Source organism: Gossypium hirsutum, chromosome A01 (assembly GCF_007990345.1).
Source record: "Gossypium hirsutum isolate 1008001.06 chromosome A01, Gossypium_hirsutum_v2.1, whole genome shotgun sequence".
In the NCBI taxonomy this organism is placed as follows: domain Eukaryota; kingdom Viridiplantae; phylum Streptophyta; class Magnoliopsida; order Malvales; family Malvaceae; genus Gossypium; species Gossypium hirsutum.
The window spans coordinates 8,999,819-9,009,159 of record NC_053424.1 but is presented as its reverse complement, the minus strand read 5'-3'; the positions used below and the strand labels follow the sequence as shown (position 1 = coordinate 9,009,159).

The following is a 9,341-nucleotide window of genomic DNA, read 5'->3' as shown; positions in this document are numbered from 1 at the left end:
GTATTCAGATCTTGTCGCAACGATATTCGGACGACATTGCAATGTCACATACTACTTCTAATAGTTTTAATACACATCAACTTACAATATTCTTCCAATCAGTCTCTAAACACAATGAATTCATATTTATCTAACATATGTAACCCTCTAGCTTGAACTCATGTACTTTAATGCCTTACTTAACAAAATGCAAATCCTATACCACCTATAAGCTTAATACCTATTGAAATACATTCAATTTATATACATTCATTCCCATTTCACCAAGGCCATTAATATTTCATCATATCATACCATTTCAAACTAAACTTAAATATTTTTACAAGCCATAATCAACTAACCAAATTCATACATAAACTTTTTGAACCAAAGTGCACGTAACATAGTTATACCAAAAATGACTCAACCTAGATACATGCCAAACTTAGAACAAAATAGAATTTGTATGAACTTTGTTGAGTCGAGGATCGATTATTGGATGCTGGATCAACTGCTCAAACTATTGAAATCTACTTTACTTGCGCATGGAGAAAAATAAACAGTATGCTGAGTAAGCCCAGTGGTAAATCTATGATTCAAGACAATATAATAAATGTAAACCCCCCAAACCCGGCCTAAACATTAGGCCCAAATTCAAGAGATTACATCGGCCACCAAAATGGCCTAGTAGCTATCGAGATTTATAAAACAGTCAATTTAAAACATTTGATTATCCTAGGAGAAAACTTAGTTAATTTCCTATTTGTTTGTTATTCAAAAGTTTTTTTATAATCTACAACAGAAAAGTGATATTTATTTAGTTTTGATAAAATCTATATCTCATGAATAATTAATTAAAGTTTGTATTTCAACATTTTAAAATTGGATTTAAAATAAACAACCTAAATGTCATGCATTCTATGTCATGTATGCTACATAAAACTGAAACCTAAAGTCCCTTGCCACAGTTTAAAAATAAAACCATATAGTCTCTGAATAATAAATTATCAAATAATAAATCTAAAATGTTTTTATAAAAAAAAAACCGATTCGAGCTGAGCCCTTCGTATGCCAAGTCCGCATCCTAACCTGGTAGGTTATTTGTAAAGTTGAAAATAAAAAAAAAGGAGTGAGCTTATGAAGCTCAATGTGAGTTCAATCACAATAAAATCAATGCAACCAGTAGACAAATCATACATAATATCAACTCTTAAAATAAATCACAATTGAATAGTAATATTAAATATCAATAAATCAGATCAATTCATCAACATAATATCTCAATGTTCATAACCATGTTAAAGCTTATGAATGCAATGCTATTTCAATTTATTAGCAAATGTCCTATCCCATTACTACACATCGCTATGGGAGTTCCCCAGAACTCCTCTACCTTTACACCATGTTATGGATGAACCACTGATCATTGCAGATAAACTGCTAATGATAAAATATATTAGTGGATGAATCATCCGTCTGTACAGATAAAAGCTGCCAATACATTATGGATGAACCAATGGTTGAGCATATGAACTGCCGACAAAAATATTGGTGGACGAACCATCCATTTGTGCAGATAAAAGCTACTAATACGTTGTGGATGAACCACTAGTCGAGCAGATGACTGCTGGCTAAAATATGTTGTGGATAAACCACTGATTGAGCAGATGACTACTGACTGAAATATGTTGTGGATAAACCACTGGTCGAGCAGATAAACTGCGGACTACTTCCTCCATTCAAGTCGTCCCACCCCATGTAATGCATCATGACATGCTTATAATAGATTAATATGGTAGCAATAACATACTTATAACTAGTCGAAACAGTAGCAATTATCATGCTTAATAGATCATTACAGTAGGAATAAACTTTGCTTAACACGTGTTCAATTTAACAATAATAGTGGCATATATCTCATGCAATTAGCATTATCGTGGCTTGATTAACAATATTAGTTCATCAAAAATATAGTGACAGTAAACATGTAACAATTACATATCATGCATACACAATAACAATTCAGTCAATCATATCATGGATTCCAACATTATTCATACTACTAGGGACTTAATTGGATGAAATAAGTCACTAAAAACAATTCTGGGACTAAATTGAACAATTCACAAAATTTTGGGCAGAACTATAAAATTTGTAAAGAAGGGGGCACACAGTTGTGTGAAAGGGTTACATGGTCGTGTAACAGACTGTGGTCATGTGGAAATTGCAAAATTAAACTATAGGGCAGACACGACCGTATAGTAGGCTGCGTGGAAGGATCTAGGCCATGTGGTTCATGAGCTACACTAAGATTTCCAGGGCACATGGCCTTGTGTAGACCGTGTGGCTATAACACCCCTCACCCGTATTCAATGTCGAAATAGGGTTACAGAGTATTACCGGACTTACAACATAAACAACCATCCAATTTGAATAAAAAATCATCAATCAAATGTAATTCCAATCAAATACAATCACGTTGTCCCTATTACGAGCCTATGAGGCCTTAAACATACTTTGGGAGTGGTTCAGGACTAAATCAATAACTTAAGAATTTTTTTTACAAAACTTAGAAAATTTTCTTGAAAACAGGGGACACACGCCCGTGTGGCCCAGTCGTGTGTCTTATAAGGCCAAAGACAGGTCTGTGCAATAAGCCGCGTGGACATTCGAAATGGGATCACATGGTCGTGTCCTAGTCCGTGTTCGACCCCGTGTAACTCTTTGACTTGGGTCACATAGCCAACACACACGCCCGTGTGGCTAGGCCGTGTGCATTAAAAATGGCAATACACGCCCGTGTGTCAGGCCGTGTGTTAGGTTGTGCCAAACTTGTAGGGTATACTGACTTATGCCACACGGTCATGTCACACGCCCGTGTGTGAGGTCGTGTGGAGTATATTGGCTTGATTTTTAATTCAACACCAAGGGCACACGGCCGTGTAACCTGACCGTGTATTGCACACGACTAAGACACAAACCCGTGTTTCTGCCCCTTTTGGACAAAAATAGCTATTTACCAAGCCAATTTTCCACCCAAATTTGCATGTACCTACACAACCTAAATGGTACAAATTCATAGCATAAATAAACATCTAACTTAACCACAATCAAGGCTAAATCATATCATTTTCAATACTAGCAACCAACATGCTTATAAACTCATGTTTTACTCATTCAAAACATACCAAATACACATATACGAATCAACTAACTAAACCTTTCCCAAACATACATCATTTTGCACCAATTCACAAGTACAATTCATATCTAATATCAACCATTTAACAACCATATTACCTATCACAAGCAATTATGAACTCATCAATAAAGAGCATTAACATATATATATACATCACCATCTTAGACAAAATAAGCCAACACAAATGGCCAAAATACATATACCAAAAAGACCAAATCCCTATACATGCCATATACTTAAAATACCAAAGTTCATAGGTACCAAGTGATAGGTGGATAGTGTGAAGCGATCTCTGACGATCCCCGAATTCGAGCTAGCTTGATAACACTATAAAATACGAATAAATAAATAAAGTAAGCTATAAAGCTTACTAAGTTCGTATAAAATAAACTCAATTCAATCTCAAGATTATAATTCAACAATTTGAATATATCAACATTTAGCATATATTAGCTAACAAACTTTTCATATACACAATTATGATATTTATCACATTCTTCACAAGTTTCTTTGAACCAAAACGTATACGTGTCACGTACATACTTGTACCATCTCATATCATTCTCATACTCAATCACATTTTTTGTTTACCGGTTGAACCATTCAGAATAGAAGTTGAATACTCAAGAGTCTCGCACACTAAGTACTTATACCATGGCTCGAAGCCAAATCAAGGTAGCTTATGTTCAAAATACTGATATCATGGCTCGAAGCCAAATCAGCCGATATTCATGGCTCGAAGCCAAATCAGTATAACTAGCACCCGAAGTGCTAATATCATGAACCGAAGCCAACTCAATGTATCCCTTAATGACATGTCACTAGTATCCTAAACTATTCCTAAGGTTCAATATTGATCATATCCATAGTCTCGTATTCATAATTTATGTAATATCAAAGCTTATGAAATACATTTGTATTAAAACTTATAATATATGAACTTACCTCAGATGTAAAAACGATGACACAATTCAATTAGTCAATAACTTTGTTTTTCCCCCGATCTAACTCTGAGTTTCGCTTTTCTTGATCTATATAATATCAAATTTAGCTTATTTAATAATCCCTCTATTCAATTTAGTCCAAAACACACTTTAAAGCACTTTTACACATTTTTCCCTATTATTTCACCACTTTTACAATTTACTCCTTATTTCATAAAAACACAAATAATGCAATTTAGAACTAACCCATGCTAGCCAAATTACTATTATACCCCTAGCAGCCTATATTTTTTATTTATTTTAATTTTAACCACAAATTTTCCACATTTCACAATTTAATCCCCAATTTGCATTTTCACTAAAAATCACTTTATAAAACTTGTATAATTCACAAAAAACATTCAAAATCTTTAACAATTTTTCAAAATAGTCACTGGGCTAGCTAGACTTAGTTGCAACGATCTCAAAAACATAGAAATCATTAAAAACCGGGTAAAAATCACTCACCAATTTAAGCTTGAAGTTGCCCAACCCTAATGGCTTCCATAAACATTTTCTTTTCTCAAATTTTAGTTGAAAGAACAATAAAAGATGATCACTTTTGTCGAAATCATTTTTTGAAAAACGGGAATCGACTTTATTTGAAAGTGAAAAATAGAACGGGAGTCGCCACCGATCTTTATTAGGTGTGATCGGATCACCCTTGTTTTAATAAAACATTTTAGTTCATTAAAATGATATTTTTTTTGGTTTACGAAACTTGAGAGAATGGGTTTGGGAGTCGGTTACGTGTGAGGAAGGATTAGTACCCTCGACACGCCCAAAAACTGGTACCAAATTGATTAGTTAGTGTCTTAATGTCAAAAGTTGAAAATCAGGAATGGATTTAAAATACGATCCCTCTTTACTAACGTTGATTTAAAAAAAAAACACTTGAATTAGCTCAAAATGATTTAAAGGTTTCATTATCTCAAGATATCGGAGTATCACATCCCGTAAGTTAGGATACAATACTATGAATCCCTGAGCGCAAGGTCGTCTTTAACTTTAATTGGAATCCTGTGTATTTTAAAATTCAAGAGGATATTTAGCTATTTAGAATCAATCGCGAGAACCAAAAACTCGTAAGTTAGGGCACAATTCTTCGATGTTCCAAAACACGAAACATTGCCTTATTGAAATATTATTATTTTTTGAATAATAATAAGTATAGCATTTGATGATGCGCGTTCATTTTGTTTTGAATAAAACACATAGGTCTATATTGTACAAATACATTGGATTTTGGTACACAACATGATTCGGGCTAAGGAAAACCGAAAGTGCAAAATAGAGCATGGAATAATGAAACACGAATTGGATACAATATTAATGAACGTTGTAATATGGAGATGTTAATGAATAATTTCTAGTACGTAATGGCAATACTCACAATCTATATTACTTTTTAACACCAATCGATAATCAAACACAAACAACATAAAATAACATGCGAAAAACGATTCAAAGTAAATAGGGTAAGAGTTTAAAAATTGATAACAAATGAAATAATTAAGATTTAAAAATCATAATACTAAAGAATGATTCAAAATAAACGAGGTATGAAAAAGATCTAACATGAATAAAATGTAAAACAATTTGAAATGAAATAATATATAAAACAAATTTTAAATATACAATATGCTAAACAAATCACGATGAATAATACACAAAATAAAAAGACCTTATAAAAGAGCTTAAAATAAATAATATGTAAAAGAGAAATTTAAAATAAATATTGTACAAGAATAATTTAAATAAAAAATATGTATAAAAAATCCAAAATAATATAAATAAAAGCTTGAAATAGGTAACATATAAAGTTTTAAAATTAATAATAATAAAAGGTTCACGACAAATAATAAAAAGAATTTAAAATAGTTTTCATATAAAATAGTATAATTGAATAACATATAAAAATAGATAATATATAAGATGGTTTAACTCAAATGACGTATAAAATATTTAGAATGAATAATGTGAAAAGAGAAATTTGAGGTAAGATAATGCATAGAAAAATGTTTAAAATAAATAAATATATACATATATATATATATATGCGGATATATGTAATAATCTAAAATTACGAAGATACATATAAAAATTTCAAAATAAACATTACGTATGATGATTTAAAAAAAATATATATAGAAAATATTTAAAATTGGTAATAATATAAAATACGTGATATGTTCAAAAATACATACAATAATAATAGTAATAATAATGTAAATGAATATAAAATATATATATATATATATATAATATGACAGAATCAATATAAACTAATTAAATAATATGATAATACTATTAGCAATAATATAATAATAATAAAGCAGAAAAGATAATAATGATGGTGATAATAATATGGACTTTGAAACATGCGGGATATATGTATATAAAAATAAATAAACAAGCACTATATACATAAAGTAATTTAAGGTAAATAGCATGAACAATTTTATGTAGTAAGACAGTTTGCAATAAATTATATAAACATAACTTAAAACACATGAAATAAATTAAAATGAATAGGCAGTTTATAAATGAACAATATACAAAAAGATGAAACTAAAAGATTAAGGATAGAAATGCAAATTGGAATAGAATTTGGGTATGGATTGAAAGGTAAAAACTAACAAAACATCAATCTAGGTTTAAATGAACACGTGAAAAAATAATGGGGACTGATTCAGAAATTAACCCTTAGATTCTTTGCGCACTGTTTCACACAGGACTAAAATGAATCAGACACAAAACCTTGGGGCAAAATCTAAAACAAAATCAAAAGGAAGAAAAGGATTAGGTCGACAATCTCATAGAAATGGAAGGATCAAAGTGGAAAATAGCCCAATGATCTGAAACACCGTTTTTTACTTCGTCATTTAAACCAGTTTTAAGTTTTTTTTCAATTATTCTTCTTCCTTTTCTAAAAAAAAAGTCAGAAACACTCCCTCTTTTCCCCTTTTGTGCGAGCCCTAAGTAGACCAAACCCTAGCCGCCATGTAGCCACCGCAAACGGTGGTCGACGGAGGGTGGTTTCTCGTTCTTTAACCCCATTTAGATCCATATTCAAGGATCTGACACTTCCCATCATGAAGAATCAAAAAGAAAGTTCCCACCTTTGTTGGATTCGGTTTTAACGGAGAAGAACTCCGACGATACACCAATGATTCAAGGCTCGGGTAAGTATTTTCTTTCATCATTTCTCCCTTATTTGTTTTAAAACTGATTTAAATAATAAAAAAATCAAAGATATAAAGAAACAGAAATGAGAGAATGGAGTTCAACCTTTTTCCCCTTTTTTGATTGCTTCGATTTTTTGATTGTTTAATATTCTCTGTTTTCTCTTTTTTCTCTTCTACAATCTGCTTTTGGTTTTTTTTTATTAATCCCCCTCCCTCTTACATCTGTTTGAAAATGGCTTCTTATAGCCAAGAATGTTACAAAATCACCATCTATTTTGCTAGTCCTTTTGCTTTTCGTGTTCCTGCCTTCTGTCTTGGTTTCTTTTTTTTGCTTTCGTTTTGCAGGTGTGGTAGAAGAGTTGGCGAGCCTTGAGCGGTGTGCACACTGGAGCTGGAGTACGGCGCACATGGAGGAGCGGCGCATAAGGACCTAGGGTTTCCTAGTTTACTGAAAACTTAGTTTAGGTTTTAGGCCAACGGGCCTATTTTGTATTTGGGTTAGGGTTTATTGATAAATTTGATAATTTGGGTTTTGTTTATTTTGGTTTATTAACATATTTACCTAATTAACCCTTAGTATAAAACCATTAATATTATCTATTTAATGTCCAAAATTGTCCACTAAGTAAGTTAATGGATTATTCATCACATAAGGACCTTTACTTTATAATCCATAGCTAATAGATACCTTTAACTATTAGAACAACACTTTTGCACTTTATGCGATTTAGTCCTTTTTATCGAATTGAGCATTCAAACAATAAAATTTCTAAACGAAACTTTCATACAATTATATATTCATGCTGTAGACCTTAAAATAATAATAAAATAAATATTTTAACCTCAGATTTGTGGTCCCGTAACTACTGTTCCAATTTGACTAAAAACGGGCTGTTATAGTGGCCGTAATCCTAGGCACGGTTTGCCCCGATTTGCTTGAAAAAGAATACATACTTTTTGTTGGGGGTTCAATCGATGTTCCTCATGCTTGGTTCCGGTCCGATTCACCTAAGTCAGGTCCTTTAAATGACATATACACAAGAATTAATGGTTGATTTCAAGATTCGACAAGATTAACAAGAGGTTTGACAAGAATCGTAAAAGATTGTTTTATCGAACGAAAGATTTTTGTGGAATTAAAATATTATGGAAATACATGATCTAATCGAGGGAAACGAAATGTACATACCGTTTCTTTGCAAAGCTAGGGGTATTATTGATGTTAATGACAAGCCGAAAGAAAAAGGTTAAAACGTTAATTCACTTAATCATAAATTCATTTCATAATTCCATGAACAATATGATTTATAAACAAAACTTATACTCATTCGAGCTTACAAAGTCTCTTAAGTTAACCTGAGCATGAAAAAGGACCATATTAAAAACTTTCCAAAAATTTGACAATATGTATCAATATCCACCTTAGGTATCGATACCATTTTCAGCTTCGATATTTCAAAAATCAGAGTAAAATTCACAAGTATTGATACTTGGAATAAAATATCGATACCCCTATTAAAAAGTATCGATACCAAATTTAGTATCAACACCTTTTTGGCATTCTGCCATTTTTCAAAATTTGAATACGAGTCAATTTGTATCGATACCTTTATAAAGTATTGATCCTTGAGGATAAGTTGCGATACGTGATAATGGTATCAATACCAAATTGGCATTTTGTTGTTTTTAAATCATAATAATTTGGTAAAGTACCGGTACTTTTTCATAAGGTATCAATACTTTTTGCTAGAAGGTAAAAAATGTCACATTTTTTGAACCTTTTCATGCTTAAATCAAAGGCATCTCAATTAGAGCCTTAGGTGCACATCTCACCTACATATTTTCAACTTAAAACATACCAAAATACCTCAACTAAATCATATTCAAACAACTATATTAACATGCCTCAAATAGCACTCAAATGTACAATTCTCATCTATACAATTCATACCAATTAAATTATACATCATTTTAATTCATACTCATTCA

At 31.5% G+C, this 9,341-nt stretch overlaps 1 long non-coding RNA gene across 1 annotated transcript; it reads left to right on the top strand.

The window, feature by feature from the left end:
• The first annotated feature begins 7,037 nt into the window (after positions 1-7,037).
• LOC107943874 (uncharacterized) lies at positions 7,038-7,952 on the top strand. Its single transcript, XR_001696095.2, has 2 exons — positions 7,038-7,349; positions 7,698-7,952. It is a non-coding gene; the product is annotated as an uncharacterized lncRNA (long non-coding RNA).
• Positions 7,953-9,341: the final 1,389 nt, after the last annotated feature.